Source organism: Tamandua tetradactyla, chromosome 2 (genome assembly GCF_023851605.1).
Source record: "Tamandua tetradactyla isolate mTamTet1 chromosome 2, mTamTet1.pri, whole genome shotgun sequence".
Taxonomy (NCBI): domain Eukaryota; kingdom Metazoa; phylum Chordata; class Mammalia; order Pilosa; family Myrmecophagidae; genus Tamandua; species Tamandua tetradactyla.
The window spans coordinates 166724353-166748604 of record NC_135328.1 but is presented as its reverse complement, the minus strand read 5'-3'; the positions used below and the strand labels follow the sequence as shown (position 1 = coordinate 166748604).

The window sequence follows — 24252 nt, the reverse complement described above, 5'->3', positions numbered from 1 at the left end:
TTGCCTTTCCCCTACCCCTTAGTAGGGTCTATTTAGGTATTATAGACCCCAATCAGACTTTCCCAGACCCAACTGGTCTCCTCTCAGGAGGAAAGAGTCACCTGTATCAGTTTTCCCTGAGGGTGAGCCCCAGCACATTGAAAGGCTTTCCTGTGAAGCCTCTGGGCTCTCCTATGAAGCCTGTAGGCTCTCTGTTTTTCCTGTCCTGCCTGGTATGTGGCACTTTTCTGCCTGCAGGTCCTGCCAGCATAAGGTGATGCAGCACCTTTAACTTCAGCAGATGCTCCTTGCTGGGGGCATGATGGAGACAGAGGAGAGGTTGTAGGCTGGCTTCAATCGCTTCACTTTTCCAGACCCTGGGGTCTGAATTCCTTGAGGGAGGGATTCCACCTGAGCTGGGACCCACCCTCTCCTGGCGAAGGCACAGACTCCAGACAAGCTCTCAAACAAGCTCAATTCTGCCTATGTCTGGGGCAGTGGAGCCCAAGAAGCTTTGCAGCTATATCCAAAGAGTAATCAATCCATAGAAACACAGCCACAAAAGAGAAAAAGAAAAATCCTTTTCAGAGCAGGATCCCATTCTATGTTTGCCAATCAAGAGCTTAAGTTGGTACATTGCTCTGTGTATCTCCATGTGCCCTCTCCTTTCTTACAGGGCCCAGACCTTTTCAGATCCAAAAAACCTCTGTTTTTTTTTTTTTTTTCTTTTTCTGTTAGCTCTGGCCCCTCTGTGCCAGGGCAAAAACTAGTGACCTCCACTTTTACTCAAGGTGCAGTTGCACTGGGGGCCTATTTTTAGTAGTCAGAATTTGTTAATTAATTCCACAATTGGAGTTTTGTTGTGCTCAGCCCTTGCTGCTAGTAACGTCCCTCTCCTTTCCCCTCTGGGAAACAACCTGTGGAGCAGGGGTTCAGCTGGTCCAGACTGGGGTGTGCTGTGTGTCTGGTTCTGACATGGCCCCTGCAATTATTCTGCACTGTTGCTGGTTATTTACTAGCTGCTCTGGAGGGTGAACTAAATCCCACACCTCACTAAGCTGCCATCTTAGCTCTAAAGTCTCTTTAGTCAGGACCTCATTCTTATTCTGGGCTTCCTGTGTTTTGATTGTTTAAATGAGCTATCTGGATAGGCTGAGTTAGATTATGTGTTATAGGAAATTTAGGTTCTGGACAAAATAAACCTTTTTTCTTTTGGTCTCAAAGAGTAGGTGAGGTTCTAAAATATAGACAATGTCTTCCATTCCCCTGTGTTCTGAATTACCTTATCCTGACCAGATCGAGGCAGCCATTTCTTTTAATCCCTACTCAAAACTGTAGGTTGGGGGCTTGATTAGATTATCTTCACAGCAATGTGATGTGCCTAATTGTGGATATTAACATTTGATTAGAGGGAGACGTGACTCCACCCGTTCCAGGTGGATCTTGATTAGTTCATTGGAATCCATTAAAAGAGGAAATATTTTGGGAAAAGCTTCAGAACCATGAGAGCCCATGCAGCCAGAGACCTTTGGAGATTAAGAAGGAAAATGTCCCAGAGGAGCTTCATGAAACAAGAAGCCTGGAGAGAAAGCTAGCATACTTTGCCATGTTTGTCTGTGCCTTTCCAGTTGAGAGAGAAACTCTGAATATCATTGGCCTTCTTGAACCAAGGTATCTTTCCCTGGATGCCTTAGATTGGACATTTCTATGATTAGACATTTTCATGGCTTTAGAACTGTAAACCTGCAACTTAATAAATTCCCTTTTCAAACGCCGTCCTGTTTCAGATATGTTGCATTCCAGCAGCTAGCAAACTAGAACAATGGGATTGGAGGTAAGCTTGATATTGCACCTGGGAGGGCTTGGGAAGGGACCACTAAGGGCTCCACAGGCTTCTCCTGCTGCTTTCAAAGCTATGTATTCTAATTAATTTGGCACTTTCCCAGTTACTGAAACCCTGTAACTATTTTCTGGGGTTTTGAGGAAGATGGATTTGCCAGGTTTTGCTAATTATCCAAAAATTCTGTGGGGAACAGCATCCTGGGGCTTGGTTAAATGCTATCTCCTCCATTCACTTCTTGGATTTTAAGGATGTTAGGAGTTATACAAGTAAAGTGGAAAAGAACAGAAGGGAAAGGGCATTCTGGTGGGGGAAACATTGTGAGGAAAGGCAAGAAACCTCACAGTGAATATGGGGAGCCATGAGTTGTGTATGTTGCTGATGCAGAAATTGTGTAGGAGGAAATGGGAGGAGATGAGGCTGGGGAATAATTCCAGCGGTATAACAAACTAGGAACAGAGCAAACCTCTATGATGAAAACAACTAAAACGCTGATAAGATGAAAATGATCTTTTAAAATGTATTACTAAGCTTATAGAACAGTACAGAATTCACAGAAGCGAAATATTAAATGAAAATAGGATCCCTGAGAGGTACACAACTCTTAAGGCTGACTATTATCCCGAGGATTTTTGTCAAACCCTGGAGACCCTGAGCTTCCACTGTGGTGTCTACACAGGTTATAGGGGTGTTACCGGACAAAGGCCATGGATTCTTTTACCTGATGTGCTCAATACCCAATTCCTGAAACACTGTAGTTTCAAAGACAGATAGTAGAACAGCAGATGGCCTAGAAGCCCAAAGTCTGTCTCCTAGAACTGCAGTAGTTCTAATGATTTTATTACAGAAAAGATGGGAGGGTTTAGGATAATGAGCACAGTGACCACAGATGATGTCATTAGAGATGATGTAGTTATTGAGTATGTGCAGATTGATTACATGGTTAGTCACAGAACGTGTGGGATGAGGTAGAGGTGACCTGTAGGTAAAAGTCTAAGCTCCTGCTCATGGCAGGCGGGCCCGCTTTGGTTAGATCCATTCTCAGTTATCAAGATTACTTTGGACATGGGGTGGGTTCATTCTAAGCTGACCCAGACCCTTCATTAATAAACATTAGGGGTTGTCTTTAGTGATTTCAAGACTCTGAAGTTTAAAACCTGGATAACTGGGTAAAATGAAGGTTTTTACACAAGGTTATTACAATCACAGGGGCAGAAGATAAGAGCTGTACAGTCATTATCAGAGAGCAAGACAGCTGGATCACAATTTTAAAATTTCGGGAATTACCCTCCGTCTTCTCCAATATACCAGAAAGCAAAAAGAAATATCTATATAATGATTCAGTAGTCAAAATCATCCATTAAACCCTGATTTCTCAGTCATGGGGAAGGAGATAAAGTCTACAGCCTCCTTCAGAGTGAGAACTCATGTAGAATACACTTCCACAGAGATGGTAATTTAAAGTCTGCACCCTCATAAGGGTTAGTAAATCCATTTGCCTGCATTGGTATTGGCACTTGGTTGGCTAAAAAAATTTCCTCTGAGAATTAATAACCATAAGCTATCCCTCAAATAGATATTTGCCCAAAATTCATAGTACCTGGGTGGTTAAAAAATGGTGGAATGTAATTTAAAGTAGTCCAGTGTAGGTGATGTCACAAGATGACCAGAAGTACAAACAAGCCTTCTCAAAAGGAGCATACTTCAATTCAAGCCATAAAGAATTTCCAGCAAAGTTTTGTGGAAAATGAGCAGCTCATAGTTAAAAATCCTAAAATGTACAAGAAAATAAGGCACCCTGAGTGATTACTGAGAGAAAGTGTAAATAGAGAATCAGATCCACAAATCCTTTAGACTTAAATATTGTCAGGCATAAAGTAAGTACACTTACTATATTTGAATAAATGAAGAACTTGAAAATATGAACAAATGGACTGTGGACTATACAGAATGACCAAGCAGATTTGAGAAACAACCAAACAGAACTTCTAGAAAGGAATAATTGTAATAATTAAAATAAAAATTCAATGCAAGGGTTTAACATTAGGTCAGAAACATTTGATTTCAGAATTAGAGGCTTGGAAGAGAAGTTCTGAAAATATTATATGGAATTTATTTAAGACAAACAAAGGGATAAAAATATGGCTCTTTTTTGGGGGGGTGGGGGGAGAAGGATAACAGTATTAATTAATTTTAGGTGTTGCAAAATAAAATATGCATGTTAAAATGGCTAGACCAACCCTAATGAATAGACTTAGAATATATATTTTCCAAACAAGTAGAGAGGTTGAAATTAATGAGAAAAGGGAGAAATATTCAGTAACCCAAAAGAAATTAAGAAAGGAGAAAAAATGTAAAATATAAATAAAAAAAGAAGATGTTCTTCTTTTGGTAATGGCAAACTATCTCCCATGAGACCAACTCTCCTACAGGTAACAATTATAAACTACAGACAAAATATGAAAACAACTCCCTGAAGCCTCTGGAAATAAACTGAAATTGGGAAGAAATTAGAGGGCATCAAAAATTTGGAAGAAGTTACTGTACAAAAATTCCCTCTTTCTCCAGGTGAAAACTTAGATCAAGCCACAGTTCATTCTGTACAAGATGACTAAAACTCAGCAGAAAAATAATAGTTTTTCTGGCTTTAAGATCTTAAGGATAGAGTTTTGGGTGGTGACAACAACTTGAAAGTGAGGAAGGAAATCCAGAAAGAAAAAAGCAGTGGAGGTGAGAGCCAAGATTCTTTAAATACCCAAATCTCTGGCTGACTCTTGAGCAATGCAGTAAGCAAACTATAAGCAACCCAATTCTGGCTAAAAGAACTAAAAAGAAATTTCAGTACTGCTTACTGGAAAGCAAGCAGTAAATACAGGAAATACAGAACTTAAAGTATGAGTCCAGTCAAGTAAATTATCTGTTAAACAAAAAAGTAAACTAATTAGAAGAATACAACACAATCTAAAGTCTATACAATGTACCATTTATAATATTTAGGATATAATACAAAATTCTAGATATATGAAGCATCAGAAAACATGACTTATACTGAAGAGAAGATACAATCAATGGAGATCCATTCCAAGATGACCCAGATGCTGAATTATCAGGTAAAGATTTAAAAGCAGCCATTATAACTATACTAAAGGATGTAAAGGAAATTATGCCAGTAATAAATGAACCAATAGGATACATCAGCAGAGAAAGAGAAACTATTAAAAAAATGGAAATTCCAGAAATGAGAAATATAGTGTATGAAATGTTAAAAAAAAATCACTGGATAGGTTTAACAGCAGCATGGAGATGAGAGAAAAAAGCCAATAAACTTGAAGATAGATTAATATAATATATTTTTAGATAAAATTGAAAAAAAATGGGCCTAATATATGAGTTTTTTGGAGTCCAGAAGGAGAGGATACAGAGATCATGACTGAAAAATATTGGAAGAACTAATGATCAAGAATTTGCAAGGGTAGTTCAGTAGCAAAATTCTCACCTGCCTTATGGAAGACCCAGGTTTGATTTCCAGCCCATGCATTTCCCCTTTCCTAAAAAGTCAACAAATGGTGCTGCAATAGTGGGATACTCACATGGAAAAAGAATGAGTTGTGACCCCCACCATACAGCATTAAAAAAGAATTTGCAGATTGGGTTAAAGACCTAAATTAAAAGATTCAGGAAGCTCAGTGAAACCTAAATAGTAAAAATACATAGAAAACCATATCTGGGCATGTCATAGTCACTGCTGAATATCAAAGATTAAAACAAAATCTTGAAAGGAGTAATAGAAAAACAGCACAGTATATACAAGAAAACAATACAAATAATCACTGGCTCCTCATCAGAAATATTGGAAATATGAGACAGGAGACCAACATCTTTAAACCACTGAAATAAAAATACAAATAAAATATCAATACTCAGCAAAAATATCCTTCGCAATGAAGACAAAATGAAGACATTGTCAGATAAACAGTAATTAAAAGAATTTGTTGTTAGGAAACCTTCACCACAATAAATTCTAAAGAAAGTTCATCAGACTGAAGGGAAATTATACCAGCTGGAAAACTGGATCTTCAGAAAGAAGTGAAGAGCACCATTCAAACATGTGACTATTTTAAGCAAAAATTATAATGTCTAGTGGAGCTAATAATGTATGTAGATTTAATACACATGACAACTATAGGATAAAAGATGGAAGAGAGTAAACATACCTATATGGTGTACCAACCAATGAATAAATTAAAAAGGAATTAAAAAAATAATTTATCCAAAAGAATTCAGGAAAGGAAGATCAGAGAAACAAAACTAGAGGTACAAAATAGTAGACCCAAATGTAATCATATAAATAATTACATTAAATATAAATGGATTAAAATTTATTAAAAGGCAGAGATGGTCAGAATGGAGTTTTTTAAAAAGCAAGACCCAATTATACACTTTATAGAAGAGGTACACTTTAAATAAAAGGCACAGTTTGATTAATAATAAAATGAAGTAAAAAGATATACCATGCAAACACTAAGCATAAAAAGTCTGTGGTGACTACTTCATATCAGGTACAGTAGGCTTCAAGACAAGGGATATTATCAAAGAGGAAGAGAGACATTTCATAATGAGAAAAGGATCTGTTCAACATAAAGACATATGTGTCATAAATATGTTTGTATTGATCAAAAATACATACAGCATAAATTGACACAATTAACAAAAATAGAGAAATATACAATCACAGTTGGAGACTTTAATATTTGACCCTTAGCAATTGATAAAACAATTAGAAAAAATTCAGTAAGGACATAGAAGATTTGATACACTTCAATGATCTTGGCCCAATTGATATTTATAAAACACTGCACTCCCAAACTGCCCAATGCACATTTTTTCCAAGTACACATGGCACATTCATCAAGACAGACCATATATTGAAACATAATGCAAGTCTCAATATATTTCAAAATATTTAAAACTGGCAGACTATGTACTCTGACTACAATGAAAGTTAAATAAGAAGAAACCATTAACATCAACGGTTCTTAATTTAACATTAAGGTATCTAGAAAACCCAAGTATTTGAAAATTAAGAAACACACTTCTGGGCCACGGTGGCTCAGCAGGTAAGAATGCTTGCCTGCCATGCCCGAGGACCCGGGTTTGATTCCCGGTGCCTGCCCATGTAATGAAAAAAAAAATAAATAAATATTAAAAAAAAAGAAACATACTTCTAAATAACCTATTGGTCAAAGAAGAAACCAGAAAGAAAATTAGAAAATATTTTTAACTGAATGACAATATAAAAAAGCAGCTTGTCAAATTTGTGGGAAACTGCTAAAGAAGCACTTAAAAAGAAATTTATAGTTTTACCACCACACACCTACTAGATTAAGTATAATTTAAAAGACTGACAGCATCAAATTTGGCAAGGATGCTGAGCAGCTGGAACTTTATACATGGTTGATGAGAGTGTAAAATGGTACAACCACTTTGGGAAAAGTTACATCAGTTTCTTATAAAACTAAACATATCCTTACCCTATGACCCAGCAATTACACCCTTGGTATTTACCCAAGATAAATTCAAGCACATGTCTATGCAAAGATTTGTATAAGAATGTTAATAGCAGCTTTATTCATAATAACCAAAAACTTGGAACATCCTGAGTGTTCATCAACAGAAGAAAGGGTAAAAATTCTATGATATGTGTTCATACAATGAAATATTACTGTCCAATGAAAAGGGATAAGCTACAGACACATGTAACAACGTGGGTGAATCTCAAAAATATTCTCTGAGTTTAAGAAACTTTACAAAAGTATACAGACCAAGTGATTTCATTTGCCTGGAGTTCCAAAACATTGAACACTAATTTATAGTGAAAAAAATTTGCTTCAGGGAAGTGGTGGGAATTGCCTTTGAAGGGTCACATATGGGAACTTTGTCTTGGGGTGATGGTAATATTCTCTCTCAATGGAACATAATGTTCTATGTCTTATTCTCACTACTGTGAGAATGAACTACTACGACATGTAAAAATATGACTAAATCTCACAAACATAATATTGAGCCAAACAAGTCAGAAACCAAATAGTGTGCACTGTATACATACATTTATATAAAGTACAAAAACAGGAAAATTAAACTATAATGATCATCTTTGGGGAAGTCAGTGAGTTGGGGGGCACAAGGTGGATCTCTGGGAGTCCTAGTAATGTTCTATTTCTAGATCTGGGTGCTGTTTCTATGAATGTGTTTACTCTGCAAAAATTCATTAAGATGTACTTAATCTGAATATCTGCATTTTTCTGTATATATATGATACTCCAGTACAAATTTAAAAGTAAAAAAGGAAGCAGAGATAAGGTGGACAGGTAGGTAGGGAGCAGACTGTGAAGGGGTACTGATGCCAGGCAAATGAGAGTGGACATGTCCGGGGAGACATGGAAGGTGTTAAGGGGAGATGGGTTCCCAGGAAAGCTCCCTGGCTGAAGGACAGTGGGGTCCAGGAGATGGGACAGCCTATCCAGTGGGAAGTCATTTAGGAAGCTGTAATCAGACTCTGGGTTTCAGATGATGACGCTCTGAGCCAGGACTGATGGTGTGGAGTTGGAGGAACAGGAAAGATTTGGAGGAAAAATGGGAAGGACTTGGTAGCTCATTATGTACAGAAGAGGGAAGAGTTAGAAAGGACTATTGGGAGGAGGTTGTCACTGTAGCTGAAGAGCAAGTGAGGGCACTGGGGGAAGATGCAGGCTTGAGAAGCAAGTGGAGTAGGAATTATCAATGACACAAAGCCCCGGGAAAAGCAGAAGGAAGCAGGTGGTGTGGACAGGATCGGGGAAGGAAGAAGCTGTGGGTGACAGAAAAGGTGACCTTTGAGGTAGACAGGAGGGAATTCAAGAGTATGCACCTCAGCTGCATCTGCTGCTACCACGACGTTACTGCCAAGAACTGACAGGCTAGACAGCGGGGACTGGGCCGGGTGATGAGCGTGATTTCTGTGAAGCTAAACTCAGATCTGATTTTATGACTACATTAGATGACTGAGATTTGCTGACCTGGGTAAATGGAAATAAAGCTTGTTGGACACTTCCATAATTTGTAAATGGGGCTGTTTTTGTTTGCCAAAGCTGCTGGAATGCAATAAATCAGAAATGAGTTGGCTTTTCAATGGTTATTTATTAGCTTACAAATTTATAGTTCTAAAGCCATGAAAATGTCCAAATTAAGGCATCAAGAGGGAGTTAACTTCTCTGGGGAAAGGCTGTGGCACTCAGGGATCCTCTCTCACATGGGAAGGCACATGGCTCCATGTGCTGGTCCTTCTGTCATGGGTTCCAGTTTTAATAGCTGTCTTTCTCTGTGTTTCTATTAGTCAGGGTTCTCTAGAGAAACAGAACCAACAGGAAATCTGTAAATATGAGATTTTATAACAGTGTCTAATGCAACTGTGGGGATGCATGAACCCAAATTTCATAGGGCAGACTGCTAGCTAGTAATATCAATGAAGGTCACTGATGGGTTCTCCAGGATAGTCTGACTGAAGAAGAAATGAAAGTTCCCTCTTCTCCCTTAAAAATTGTCAACTGATTGGATTAAACCCAACTGACTGGATTTGCTCATTGAGGAAGAAACTCCCTTTGTTGATCATAGATGTAATCAGCTATAGAGGCAACCAACTGACTGATAATTTAATAAGCCACCTTCTGGATTATTAACAAGCCACAAAATGTCATTGCAGTAATGGTTAGGCCAGTGCTTGCTTAACCAGACAACTGGGAACCATCACCTGGCTAAGTGGACACATGAATCTAACCATCACAGTCCACCCCTTGTCGGCTATATACATCACCTTAAACCATACTTAATCTCTATATAGAGCACAATAACAGATACATATTTCACCTAACAATACACAACTGTCTTGTGTACAACTGGAAATGCACTAAATCTCTCCAGAACAGGGTGCAAGTCCTGAGGTAACATTTGCTTTTTTTTTTTTCACATGGGCAGGCACTGGGAATTGAACCCGGGTCCTCTGGCATGGCAGGCGAGCATTCTTGCCTGCTGAGCCACCGTGGCCCTGCTCTTTTTTTTTTTAATGGGACAGGTATTGTGCTAGTGTTGTGGATAGTATTTTGTTTAATCTTTAAAATTAAATTAAATTAAATTTTTAAAAGTATTTTATTGAGAGATCTTCACACACATACACTCTGTTCTAGTTTGCTCGCTGCTGGAATGCAATATACCAGAAACAGAATGGTTTTTAAAAAGGGGAATTTGTGGGTTTTTTTTTTTTTTTTTTTGGCACGGGCAGGCTCTGGGAATTGAACGCAGATCTCTGGCACGGCAGGTGAGAATTCTGCCACTGAGCCACTTTTGCCCACCCAAAAGGGAATTTAATAAGTTACAAGTTTACAGTTCTAAGACCATTAAAAATGTTCCAATCAAACCAAGTCTATAGAAATATCCAAGCTTAGACATTCAGGGAAAGATACCTTGATTCCAGAAGGCTGATGATGTTCAGCGTTTCTCTCTCAACTGGAAAGGCATATGACGTCCATTAGCTTCCTCTCCAGGCCTCTTGCTTCGTGAAGCTCCCCCAGGGGCGTTCTTCTTCATCTCCAAAGGTTGCAGGCTGGTGGACTCTGTAGCTCTTGGTCTTGTGGCTCTTAGCATTCTCAAAAGGGACCCTTTACAAAATGCTTCCTCTTTTAAAGGATTCCAGTTAACTAATCAAGACATATCTGGAATGGGTGGAATCACAACTCCATGGAAGTCATCTAATCAAAAGTTACCACTCACAATTGGGTGGGTCACATCTCCATGGGAACAACCAAAAAGCTCCCAGCCAGCAGTACTGAATAAGGATTAAAGGACATGGCTTTTCTGTGGTCCACCACAGATTCAACCCAGTACAGAGTCCATCCAAAGAATGCAATTAATGGCTCACAATATCATCACAAAGTTGTTTATTCATCACTAAACATTCACTCTTAAACTTGTTATCCTATAAGTTAAATAATATTAAATAAACAATACAACTTATGATAAGAAAACAAGATATTTGTTTTAGGTACAACTGCAAACATACTCATAACAAATCAAGGAGGATATATTCATGTGCTCATAGTTCATATTTATCACTACCTGCTTCCACTATTTATTCCATGTTTCCTTTACCCTCAGCAAGCACTTTAACTGGCCATGTTTCTTTGTCTGGTTGGGGTGACCCAAACCTTCATTTCTGAAACTTCTGAACCATTGGTAGTCCTGCATGAATTGGGTTGTTGCAGTTTTCCATTGACTTTAACCATGGGGTATGGTAGTACTAAGAGATGCCCTAGAGATCTCCTTTATTCCAGGAAAACCCTTCTTTACCCTCATTGTGTAGTTGCAGTCCTATTTCCCCTTGATAGTCAGGATAAGTCACCCCAGCCAGTACAGTAATCCCCTTCCTTGCCTATTATTCAGAGGCATGAGGAGCCCAAAGTGGCCAGGTGGCAGTGTTAACTTCCAGTTCAATGGAATTATTGCTGTGTTTTTGGTAGGAGCACTCTTCCTTTTGGAACTGTGCTGGTTTGAAATGATGTATTTACCCTAGAAAACCCATGTTTAATCCTAATCCCATGTTGTAAAGATAGCCATTTCTTCTAATCACTATTCAGTATTGTATGTTTGAAGCTGTAATTAGATCATCTCCCTGGGGGTGTGATTTAATCAAGGGTGGTTGTTAAGCTGAATTAGGTGGAGGCGTGTCTCCACCCATTTAGGTGGGTCTTGATTAGTTTATTGGAATCCTATAAAAGAGGAAACATTTTGGAGAATGTGAGAGACTCTAAGAGAGCAGAATGACATAGCCATGAGAAGTAGAGAGTTTACCAGCCAGCGACCTTTGGAGATGAAGAAGGAAAAGGCCTCCTGGGGAGCTTCATGAAACAGGAAACCAGGAGAGAAGCTAGCAGATGACCCTGTTCACCATGTGCCTTTCCAGATGAGAGATAAATCTTAACTGTTCGCCATGTGCCTTCTCACTTGAGAGAGAAACCCTGAACTTCATTGGCCTTCTTGAACCAAGGTATCTTTCCCTGGATGCCTTAGATTGGACACTTCAATAGACTTGCTTTAATTGGGACATTATCTTGGCCTTAGAACTGTAAACTCGCAACTTATTAAATTCCCCATTTTAAAAGCCATTCTGTTTCTGGTATATTGCATTCCAGCACCTAGCGAACTAGAACAGGAACTAAGACCTGTAGACTAGCAGAGCTTAAGATTTCAGGGACAGGAAGCAAATTTTTTTCTAGTGGATCACTAGAGGTGATAGGGAGTGCTGCCATTCTCATTTCTACCCCTTGAGTCCTGGCTATGGAAGAAACAGCACCATAAAGTGGACACTGATTCAGAGTATAAACAAGCTCTTGGAGAACATTGCCCCAGCTCTGCAAGGTACTGCCACCTAGTTGACACTGTAATTGGGTCTTCAAAAGGACATTCCACCATTCTATCAACCCACCTGCCTCTGGGTGATGGGGAATATCACTATATTTGCTATGAAGTGGGTTCTTTGGTCAGAAGCAATGCTGTGTGGAATACCATGATGGTGAATAAGGCATTCTGTAAGTTCACAGATGGTATTTTTAGCAGAAGCATTGTGTGCAGGGAAGGCAAGCTCATATCTGGAGTATGTCTCTATTCCAGTTAGAACAAATTGCTGTCCTTTCCTTGATGGAAGTGGTCCAAAATAATCAACCTGCCACGAGGTAGCAGGCTGATCACCTTGGGGAATGGTGCTGTATCAGGGTGGATGTGGGTCTCTGCTGATGGCAGACTGGGCACACAGCAGTGGCTGTAGCTAGGTTGGCCTTTGTGGATGGAAGTCCATGTTGCTGAGCCCATGCATAAACTACATCCCTACCACCATGACCACTTTGTTCATGAGCCCATTGGGCAATGGCTGGAGTGGCTGGGAAAAGAGGCTGACAGTTATCCACAGAATAGGGCATCTTATCTTCTTGATTATTAAAACCTTCCTCTGCTGAAGCCACCCTCTGGTAAGCATATGCATGGGATATAAATATTTTCAGTTTTTTTCTCACTCAGAAAGGTTTACCCACATACCTCTTCTCCAGACTTCTTTGTCCCCAAATTTCCAATCATGCCTCTTCCAATTCCCTAACCATCCAGCCAAACCATTAGCAACAGCTCATGAGTCAGTGTACAAATGCACCTCTGGCCAGTTCTCCTTCCAAGCAAAATGAACAACCAGGTGCACTGCTTGAAGTTCTGCCCACTGGGAGGACTTACCCTCACCACTGTCCTTCAAGGACACCCTAGAAAGGGGTTAGTGCTGCAGCTGTCCACTTTCGGGTGGTACCTGCATATGGTGCAGAACATTCTATGAACCAGGCCCAAGTCAGTCAACTGATTGTAAAGAACTCCCCAAGAGGTCATAGTTCTGGTCTGGGAAAGAAGAGGTAATGTGGCAGAAGTGGGGGCCATGGGCATTTGGTCCATTTCCTTATGTAACTGTATTTTTGTTAGATTTATCTCCCACCCCTTGACATGCAAATGCCTTACCAATGTCTAGAGTAGTTGTTACTTCTTGCTCACTAAGTCCAAGCAACATGATATCGGTATAATGGACCAGTATAATGTTTTGTGGGAGGGAGAAATGATCAAGCTCCCTGTAGACTAGATTATAATATAGGGCTAGAGAGGTAGGACAGTGAAGGTATACTGCTGCCCTTGACAACTGAATGCAAACTGTTTCTGGTGGTCCTTACTCACAGCTATTGAGAAAAAAAACACTTGCTAGATCAACAGATACTTACCAGGCACCAGGGGATGTATTGATTAGTGCAAGCAATGATACCACACCTGGAATAGCAGCTGCATTTGGAGTTACCACCTGGTTAAGTCTTGGAGGATAATTCACTGTTATCCTCAAAGACCCATCTGTTTTCTGCTCAGGCCAAATAGGAGAGTTGAATGGGATATTGTAGGAATCACCACCCCTGCATCATTCAAGTTCTTAAGAGTGGCATTAATCTCTGCAATTCCTCCAGAAATCCAGTATTGCTTCTGATTTACCATTTTACTAAGTAGGAGCAGTTCTAGTGGTTTCCATGTTGCCTTTCCTATGATAATAGCCCTCACTGCATGAGTCATGGAACCAAGGTGGGGATTCTGTCAGTTGCTGAGTATGTCTATTATAATTATGCATTTCAGGAGAAATGACCGCAGAATGGATCCAGGGACCCACTGGAACGTTGTGAAATGGACCTGAGCTAACACTCCACTGATTATCTGACCTCCATAAGCCCCTACTCTGACTTGTGGACTGGCGTGACACTTGGGTCTCCTGGAATTAGTGTCACTTCTGAACCAGTGTCTAGTAATTCACAAAATATTTGATCATTTCCTTTTCCCCAGTGCACAGTTACTATGGTAAAAGGCCATAGGTCTCCTTGGGGAAGGCTGGGAGGAAGTTTAACAGTGTACATTTTTGGCAGAGTAACAGAGTCCTTCCCCAAGGGTACCTGGCCTTGCCCTCACTCAAGGGGCTCTGGGTCTGTAAACTCTCTCAAGTCTGGGAATTGATTAAGTGGCCGTGGCTCTCTGTTTTTGTAATTCAAGTTAGACTTTTGCTCACTTGACCTAGAAGTCTTCTGCTTATACAGCCCAAACAAGAATTTAGTAGACTTCCCATCTATTTTACTTGTAGCTACCTCATGATCTACTAGACAATGCCATGAGTGTTGTGAGATTATTTTGACTGCTGCTTTGAGTCTGCTGTCCATTATTGTGGCCACGCCTACCTTGTCTGTGGCGATTCACTCTTGCCACATGGCTTCTGTTAACTTGGTATCCAGAAATCCCCATTGTGTTTCAGGATTCCAGCTCAGTGATATCAGTTCCCACAGTAATATCTGACCTACAGAGAAGGGCAACTAGAGAGCTCTTGATGGAGCTAGTCTCACAGATTTATTTTACAAGGTTCTTGCGAAAGATGTGTCCTCTGGACATTCCTGGGGTGAGTGAGCAGGTCTTCCATGATAAATCCACTCTAACATTCCTGTCTTTCTAAGGCTTTGGATCCCCCTCATCTATATTATACCAGGGCATTCAGGCATTTTGACCTCAGGTAATGTTGGCCACCTTTTACTCCATGTTTCAACTAACCATGGAAACAAACTGCTAATCCCCTTTCTAACCCCTCAAGCTACAACACTGAATGCAGAATCTCTGCTTAGTGCCCATATCAATAAATTCAGCCTGATCCAACTTCATATTCCTTCACTATTATCCCACATCCCTAATATCCATTCCCACACATATTCCTCTGATTTCTGTCTATATGAATTGGAAAACCTATGCAGTTCTTTCAGAATATAGCATACCTCTTTATGGGTCAGACTTTGTATCTCACTTTTTGGGGCCTTCCAGGACTTTTAATCTTGTTGTAGGCCTTGAAAAAAAGAACAGTGGTAGGGGTAGAGCATGAAAAGAACTAGAAGTGTCTTTCAAGCTGAGTACCTTACGTCATTCTTCTGTAGTTCCATCTGGTGAAACAGGATTAATCTTTCCAGACAGAGGAGTGAGGGCTGTTTTCCTGAGGGGAAGTGGTTGCAGGTTTACCAGGCACTGAAGGGTTCATCTCTCAATGGAGGTTGGATGGAATAGATCCCTAGGAGAACTCCAGGCCAGGAAGCTGTTTCTTCAAGGAGGCAGGACGTTGGGAAGCTGTTTCCTCAGAGCAGGCTGGAGGTGGGGCAGCTGTTTCCTCAGGACAGACCATTAATAGTGTATCTAGCAAAGACACAACAGAATCCATGGTTTTAATGTTCGCAGTGCTGTCAGTATCAACCTGTATGTCCCCATCCCAATTTTCAGGATCTCGTTTTTTTTCTGGTCAAAGCCCTCACTTTAACAGAAGCCACCCTGCAAATTTGAGATTTTAGCTTATGTTGTAAATCTGTTACTCACACAAAGAGACTCTGGATCTGGTTTTCAGAAATCTCAAGTCTGCGACCACAGGAAATAAGATTTTCTTTCACGGCACACATAGAAACTTTTGCATCTTTCATACAGCATTTACATTGCAAATTTGAAGCCTTCAGTTCATCCTTTTCTTTCATAACCATATCCAGTGTATCTGAGAACAACCAGCCAGCATCCTTATACCTCTTAACTCCACAAAACTCTGTTAAGGTGTCAAAAATAGTCATCCAGAGCCTTGCCTCATATAAGAGTATGATTAGGAGAATCAAATGATGCCAACTGACATCATGGACTGTCAGTGCCATTTGATTGTTGGAAATAGAGTCATTCATGCCTTTGAATCTAGTCAGAGTAGAAAACCAATTGTAAAAACCCATTTTTAAGATTCTGTTTCTCAACAACCACTCCCGGTATCAAGCTGTATTAGGGTTCTTTAGAGAAACAGAACCAAGCAGATATCTGTAAATATGAGATTTAGTCCAAATTCTGTAGGGCAGCCCACAAGCTGGCATCTCCAATGAAGGTCGTTGATGAACTCTCCAGAAGAAGTTAACCGGTTGAAGAAGAAATGAAAGTTCTCTCTTCTCCCTTCAAGTATTTAACTGATTGGATTAAATCTGGCCAAGCTGACCCATGAAACCAGCTATCACAGTGTTTCTGCCTTTTATCCTCTCATAAGGGACTCCAGTAAAGGATTAAGACCCGTATTGAAAGGGGTGGGTCACATCTCCATGGAAACAACCTAATCAAAATGTCCCACCCACAAGAATAGCTTAAAAGAACATGGCAAATGTTAGAATAAATTCAGTAGATTGAAATGCTAGGGATCAATGAAAGGAAGGGGTAAGGGGTATGGTATGTATGAATTTTTTTCTGTTTTCTTTTTATTTCTCTTTCTGAATTGATGTAAATGTTCTAAGAAATGATCATGATGATGAATATACAACTATGTGATGATATTGTGAATTACTGATTATATATATGTAGAAAGGAACGATCATATGTTAAGAATATTTGTGTTTGTTGTTACATTTTTAAAAAATTAAAAAAAATAATTTTAAAAAAGTGAATGGGGGAACAAATAATATGGCATTTTCAGAACAGTTCCAAACTACCACACGTGCCCTGTGAAGTTTTTCTATCTAGGCACTGGTACTATTAATTAGCTCTGGTTGCTGCTCATCACCAGAAAGATTTTCTTTAGTAAGCACAGTGTTCTCATTTCCTTATCACAGGATCTAGGTTATACATGACTGGAACTCGTGGCCTGGCCGTTACCCCTGCCCTGCTCAACAGTGCTCACTGAACTCTGTCAGAGAGGGTGCTGTCAGAGAGCAACCAGGGAAAAGATCAGGGATTTAGAAGCACAAGCAGGTGTCCTAGCTATGACACTGGGCAAGCATTCCCCCCACTATGGGCTTCTGTTTTCTCATCTTTGCTGTGGTATCCACCTAAGCCACGGTCGGAGTTCGACAGATGCCATCTTTGATTCCCAGGGCTGCCGTAGCTAAGTACCACAGATGGGATGCCTTAAAGCAAGAGAAATGTATCATCTTGGTTCTAGAGGCTGGAAGTCCAAAATCTTTAGAGGAGAAGCTTTCCTTGCCTCTTTCTGGCTTCTGGTGGGTTGTGGGCAATCCTTTGGCTTCAACCTCTGCTTCAGTTGTCATGGCATTCTCCTTTGCAGTTTGTCTGTGTCTAGTTCTTCCCTTCTTATAAAGACATCAGTCATACTGCATTAATGCCAATCCTAGCCCAGTTTTGCCTCATCTTAACTAGTAACCTCTTCAAAGGTCGTATTTCCAAATAACGTCACATTCGCAGGAGCCAGGGGTTAGGACTTAGAATGTGAACACAATTCAACTTGTAACAGATATCAGTTTCGCTTCACCTTAATAGTTCTGAAGAAAGACACAGCTGGCAGGGGAAGCCAGCCATTTTCAAGTTCCTCCCCTATGCCAGGCACAGTTCTAGGCACATCTGCCTATTTCATTTCACTTAGCAATCCTGTGAGATAGGAGTGACTATCAATATTTTGCACATGAAGATGAGGCTCAGAGAGGCCACGCAGTGTGCTAAAGGTCACACAGCTAAGAAATGACAGATCTGGATTTAAAGCCAAGATCCTCAACCACCACATCTTAAAGTTGAAGTAGAATCAGGATCTAAAAATATCACGGCAAAATCCAACAAGATGGCATTTAACAGGAGTGGGGCAAGACTCTAGAGGAAAGACCAACACTTATTCAATACAGCTCTATTCCAGGAGGCCACTTAGGTGCTACCCTGGCACCCTGCAAAAGGTCAGGGTGAGGCTGTTGTAGGCAGCAGAGGAGTGTGAGGAAAACTTAGGTTTAGTATGGCCTTTAAGCTCAACACCAGCCACCTGTTTCATTCCTCCTCCAGGAAGCCTCCCTGACTGCCAGTCCCGGTTCTTGGGCCACCTCTACTCTCCCACACCCTTGGGTTTCCTTCCAACAGAACTCATTTTGGGTCATTTGATTATCTGTCTGCTCCCCACCCTGTCCCTGAACTGTGAGAAGCATTAGGCAGGGGGCATGTGCCATTTGTTCAAACAACACTGCTGCAGGCCTGCAATGTGCCAAGTCCTGCAGAGGTCTGGAGTCACAGTGGGAACGGCAATTGCCAAAAATCCCTGCCCTCATGAAGCTTCCTTTCTAATGGGCTAACTCAGACGATAAATAAATAGACAAGTACGCTGTGACATATGTCAGATGTAAGAGAGCCATGGAGACAGACAAAGCAGGGAGAGGTTAGGAAGTGCCAGGTAGGGGTGATGTTGCTGCTTGAATCAGGGTGCCCAGGGAAGGCCTTGAACCAGGGGACACTTGAGCAGAGACTAAAGGGGTAACCGAGTGAGATACGTGGGTGTCGGGAAGGAGAGTCCCAGACAGAGGAACAGCAAATGCAGTGCCCCAGAGTGGGAGTTTGTCTGGTTCCAGTAATACTGGGGAGGCCTCTGAGATGGGAGGGGGTGAATGAGGGAGTGAGCAGGAGGAAAGGAGGCCACAGTGCTGCGGTCCAGATCTTGTAAGCATCTAAGGCCACTGTGAGGATTTCAGTTCTAAGAATGAGATGAGGCCCTCCAAGTGAGATGGGTGCCATTGGAGGTTCGTGTGTGCAAGACTGACATGCTTCAATTTACTTGCAGCCCTGAAGAGGCTGCAGGGGGTCAGGGGCTATTGCACTATTCCAGTGAGAAGGGATGTGGGGAGAAAGGCAGCTTCTGAGAAGGGCTTGGATTCAGATTTCTTTTGGAGGGTAGCACCAGCAGGGTTTGCTGATGGGTCATGGGTGGGATGGGAGAGTGTCAGCAATGTTTTTAACCTGGACAGCTGAACACATGAACCTGCCTTTTGCTGACATGCAGAAGAAAACAAGAGGGGCAGGTTTGGGGGGTGGGGAGGATGCTCAAAGTGATGGGAAGCAGCTGAGAGGGTGGACGTGTCTGGAGTGGAGGGGAGAGGACTGGGCTGGGGGAAATAATAAGCTCAGTGTCAAGATGGCAACTAAATGAGGCTAGATGAGATCCCCAAGGAGTGAATTTATGTCCAAGTCTTAGTGCCTAGAACAGGGCCTGGCAAGGAGTGGGGCCCACAAGTATTCTAGTTGATGAACTCTGTGACTTATCACTATGGAAAGAGAAACGGAGGCCTGAAAGCTGGGAGTGGCAGTCCCTGCCCATCGCCTGCCTTCCTATGACCAGCCCTGAGTGCCATCCTCTGAGGGTACCAGAGATCAGTTCAAGGACCCCCAGAAGGAGGGCTTCAGAGGGGAGTCCATGGAATGGCTCTCCAGAAAGCTAGAGTGGTTTTCCCAGGAGTGGGCTTGGGCTTTGACACAGCCCGGCCTGTATCTAAAGCCCTCTGCACACACCACACTACCCAAATGGCTCCATCCTTGATCTGCTGCACCCCTAATCCCGAGATGTTCCTTGGAACTGGGCTATCTCTCCAAGATAAATGGAGGCATGAAGTCACAGGGTGAGGGACTTTTATGGGGAGCCTTGAATGCACGCAGAGGATTCAGTCTTCATTTCAAGTGAGGCCATTTCTAGGCAGTTATGGAAACTGTGAAGATAATTCCTTATTCACGGGGACACTTTCCATGATCCTCCCCACCATGGAGTCAGGAGCAGGGGCCTCATTGGCTGGGTGACATCTGGGTCATGGTGACCTCACAAAGACCATAACACCGTCCTGGGCCTGGGGGGAGCCGAGGTAAGCTGGAGGATGGCTCTGGGAAAGTCCTAGGGGTGGGGGCAGCCTCAGTGATCACCTTGACCCCACCCCCCTGGCTGTAATTCCACAGTTAGAACTTTATACCTTTGACTTAACGCTGAATTTTCTGTTACCATGTGGATGCCCCAGGAGGTAACACATTGAACTTTGTATCAGCAGCTCAAGGCTCAGGCATAAAGAATTGATACTATCAAGGCCTGAGAGGGCAGTGGGCAGGAGGAGGGGGGCCCTGTGGGGGTAAGATTGAGAAACCCAGGGAGGGAATACCACAGACTGGGGGAAAGAGCGGACAGAGAACCTGGAAGTCCATCCATCACTCTAGGGGGTAGAGTGTAGAGGGATGGTGCAGATGAACATTTACTGAGGTCCTACTGTGGGCCAGGCACTGGGATCATCACTTCATCTGCATTTTCCCATTTTCTTCCTTACAATAAATTTATGGATTGAGTTTTAAGATGGATGCTCAGCATGGTAAAACCATATGCTTAGGCTCATACAGCTGGAGAGAGACAGTGCAGGTTTCTAATTCAGGCCCACCCCAAAGACCTGGATATTTGCATTATAATTGGGTATCGGGAGAGTTGCATTGTTCTTACTGAACTTTTCCTCTAGGGTAGGGGCCTAAGAGGGGCAGAAAGAATAGAAAATGGGAAACAGAAAGATATGGCCCCACTGAGTGATGCGCTTCTCAGGAAGCTCTGTGACGTTGTGGGGAAATGTGTGAATTGGGAGGACCTGGGTTTGAATCCTTCCTCTGCCTCTTACTAGGGACTTTGCAAAAGTCACTTTAGCCTCCCAAATAGTCTGAATTTACTTGTCAGTAAATAGGATAATGATACCTACCTTGAAGAGTTGTCACTCATGCCTTCATTCATTCCCTCACTTTGTGAATGTTTTCTGAGCTTCCCCTGTATACCAGGCACACTGCTATGTGGTGGGAAAACTGGGGTAACAAGACAGCCAGGCACCAAGCTCACATTCTAGAGTAGAGACGGAAAAACCGGGAATCCTGCTACACTGATCATATGAGAACGGTGCCTCACCCGCATTTGGGGGTTCCTGGGAAAACTTCCTGAAGGAAAGGACATCTAAGCTGGTATTGCAAATATGAGCAGCCAGGAGAAGTGTTTGACGTTTAGGAGGGTGGTCATGTAGAAAGTATTTGCAAAGGCCCAAGAGGGAACCCAACACATTTGAGGCATGGGAGAAGTTGAGAGCATTTGAGTATGGAGTGCAAGTCTGGGGAGTGGAAAAGGGGTAGCTGGAGAGGTGGAGGGTAAGGCCTGCAGGCTGAGAGCCCTGGTAAAAGAAACACATCGGCCCTCAGAACTTGGTGTCTTCTCACTAGCTATATGATATTCACTTGGTAGGAAACAGGGAGAGTTTAATAAATGCTGATTCTTTGGCTCCCTTAGGGCTGTAAAGTGGAGATTCTGAGGGTGAGACTGGGAATCTGCCTTTTAAAAATATGTAAGCCTTACCCTTGCCTCTACCCCATAGTCTGAGAACCCATGAGAAGCCACAGAGGGGTTGTAAGTGGGGAATGGCAGGGTTAGATTTCATGCATTTTCCCTTCATCTAAGAATGTCATTATTTCCCCTTAATTCCTGAAGGATAGTTTTGCTATATATAGAATTCACATTTGACAATTCTTTCCTTTGAGTATTTGTCTAACGTATGCTACTTCCTTCTGGCTTCCATGGTTTCAGATGAGAAATCTGCTATCATTCAAATTGGTGTTTTCTTATAGGTAATGCATTGTGTCTCTCTGGTTGCTTTTAAGATTCTTTTCTTTCTGTTTAGTTTTCAGAAGTTTAATTTTGATGTGTTTTGGCATGGATTTCTTTGAATCAGTCCCATTTATACATGTATGACTTTCACTGAATTTGAGAGTTATTAACCATTTTTCCTTTGAATCCTTTTTCAGCCCCAGACTCTTTCTTCTTTCTTTCCAGGACTCTGATAATATGAACGTTAGATATTTTGCTGTTATTCACAGACTCTTGAGGCTTGTTCATTTTTTTTTCCAGTTGATTTTCTGTCATTCAGTGTAAGTACATTTTACTGATCTGTCCTCAAGTTCATTGATTATGTCCTCTGTCATCTCCACTCTATTATTGAGCCCATGCACCAAGTTTTTAATTTTGGTTATTGTATTTTTCAGCTCTATAATTTCCATTCAGTTTTCTTAAAAATATAAATTCTATTTCTTTGTGAGCTTTTCTTTTTCATTGTTTCAAGGAATTTGTAATTGCTTATTGAAATTTTTTTGTGATTACTGCTTCAAAATCCTTGTTAGAAATTCCAACATTTGATTCATTTCACCACTGGCATTGGTTGATTGTATTTTCTCATTCAAATTGATATTTTCCTGGTAGTTGGTATGAGTAACCTTTTATTATATCATTGACATTTTGGCTATTATGTTAGGAGACCATCAATCCTATTTAAATCTTCTATATTAGTTGACAGTTACCCTGTTTAGGTTTAGTATTTAGGCCCTGGTGTACTTTTCTGGACCATAGTTCTTAAGGCATTTTAGTTTTCAGAGCCCCTGTTTGCTTTGTTCCTTTGGCACTGCTAAGGCATTTGCTCATTGCTGCTGCCTGAAGAGGTAGAAGATGCTTTTCTGGACTGCCGGTTGTTGCTGGAGGAGGGGAGACCAGGAGCTACAGAGACCCGGATCTTCTTATGCCTGGGGTGGAGGCCAGAAGACAAAGGGCTCTGCTGACATGGCTGCTGCTGGCAGACCTGCTCGCTGCTATTCTGAATTTGGAGGCGGGGTTGGGTTGGCTTGCTGGGGCTTCACTGCTGCCTTTGTGAGCAGATTGGTTCACCGCCACCTAGGTGTAGATTAGGGGTTGTGGCTCCCCAGTGGGGCTTCCAATTAGGTCTCTGTTGGTGTTCTCGTGTGCTAGCTGCCGGAATGCAACATACCAGAGACGGATTGGCTTTTAACAAAAGGGGATTTATTTCGTTAGTTCTTCAGAGGAAAGGCAGCTCACTTTCCACTGAGGTTCTTTCTTACATGGGAAGGCACAGGGCGATCTCTGCTGGCCTTCTCTCCAGGCCTCTGGGTTCCAACGACTTTCCCTGGAGTGATTTCTTTCTGCATCTCCAGAGGCCTGGGCTGAGCTGCAAGTACTGAGATGAGGTATGCTGAGCTGCTTGGGCTGTGCTACATTGAGTGCTCTCATTTAAGCACCAGCCAATTAAATCAATCACCATTCATTGCAGCAGGCACGCCTCCTAGCTGACTGTGGGTGTAATCAGCAACAGATGAGGTTCACATGCCATTGACTCATGTCCACAGCAATAAATCTTGGCACCTTCACCTGGCCAAGTTGCCAACTGAATCTAACTACCACAGTTGGGTTTCTCATTTCCTAGTCCTTTGGTCAGAGAGAGTAGGTTTTGTTTTTGTGTGTATGTGTATATACCTGTTGGCAGTTCTGTGTTGCAGGCCTCTCTTAGTGCCCACTCTGGGATATGTGGGGGATAAAAAGAAAATTCCAAGTAACACATCATAGTGTTGTTCCTCAAGTCCTGAGGTCCTAGCCAATCTGCCATTTTCTTTTCAGTGTTTGGGATAAGTTTATAGTTGTCTGCTGAATTATTTCCAGGATATTCAATTGCATTTAGAGGGGAGAAGCAAGAAAAAATTAGTCTATGCCCTCTTGTTTGCTGCATGTATTTTTTAAAGGAAAATATTTGTGGCTCAGTTTGGAGACTGTTTGGTGGGAGCAGGCCTGGATGAGCAGACCCCTACTGAGAGAACTATTCCAAGATCCAGTTGCAAGGCAATAGGCACTGGACTAAGGAACGGGCAATGGTGATGTGGGGATGGGAAGAGATTTGAGAGTAGTTCTGGATCCAGAATTGGCAGAATTTGGACAACAGTTGTATGCACAAAATGAGGTAGGTAGGAGTTTAGGATGATGCTTTTTCTGGCTTTGATGGTGATGCCAGTTCCTTCTGATGGAGAATAGGAGGGTCTGATTTGGGGGAAAGATGGGGAATTCTGTTTTGAATGCTCAGAGTCTGAGGTGCTCAAATTCCAAATGTATATGTGTGTGTGAGTGTGTGTGTGTGTGAGTGTGTGTGTATGTCCATGTGCATATACTAGAGCACCTAACATATTCTGTGCCAATTTGCCTGGTAAATGTTTTC

General features: G+C 41.7%; 1 protein-coding gene across 10 annotated transcripts in view; it reads left to right on the top strand.

Moving 5' to 3' along the window:
* MROH7 (maestro heat like repeat family member 7) overlaps positions 1-24252 on the top strand; it is a 147372-nt gene that overhangs the window by 35004 nt on the left and 88116 nt on the right. For 8 of the 10 annotated variants that reach the window (XR_013170947.1, XR_013170948.1, XM_077149540.1 and 5 more), the window contains exon 1: positions 19998-20061. The exons of 1 other annotated variant lie outside the window; for it this stretch is intronic. The gene's annotated coding sequence lies outside the window, so the exon portion shown is untranslated. Of the gene's footprint in view, positions 1-19997; positions 20062-20134; positions 20215-24252 lie in introns of those variants that run through there. One more of the 10 variants, XM_077149535.1, reaches the window with a different exon arrangement.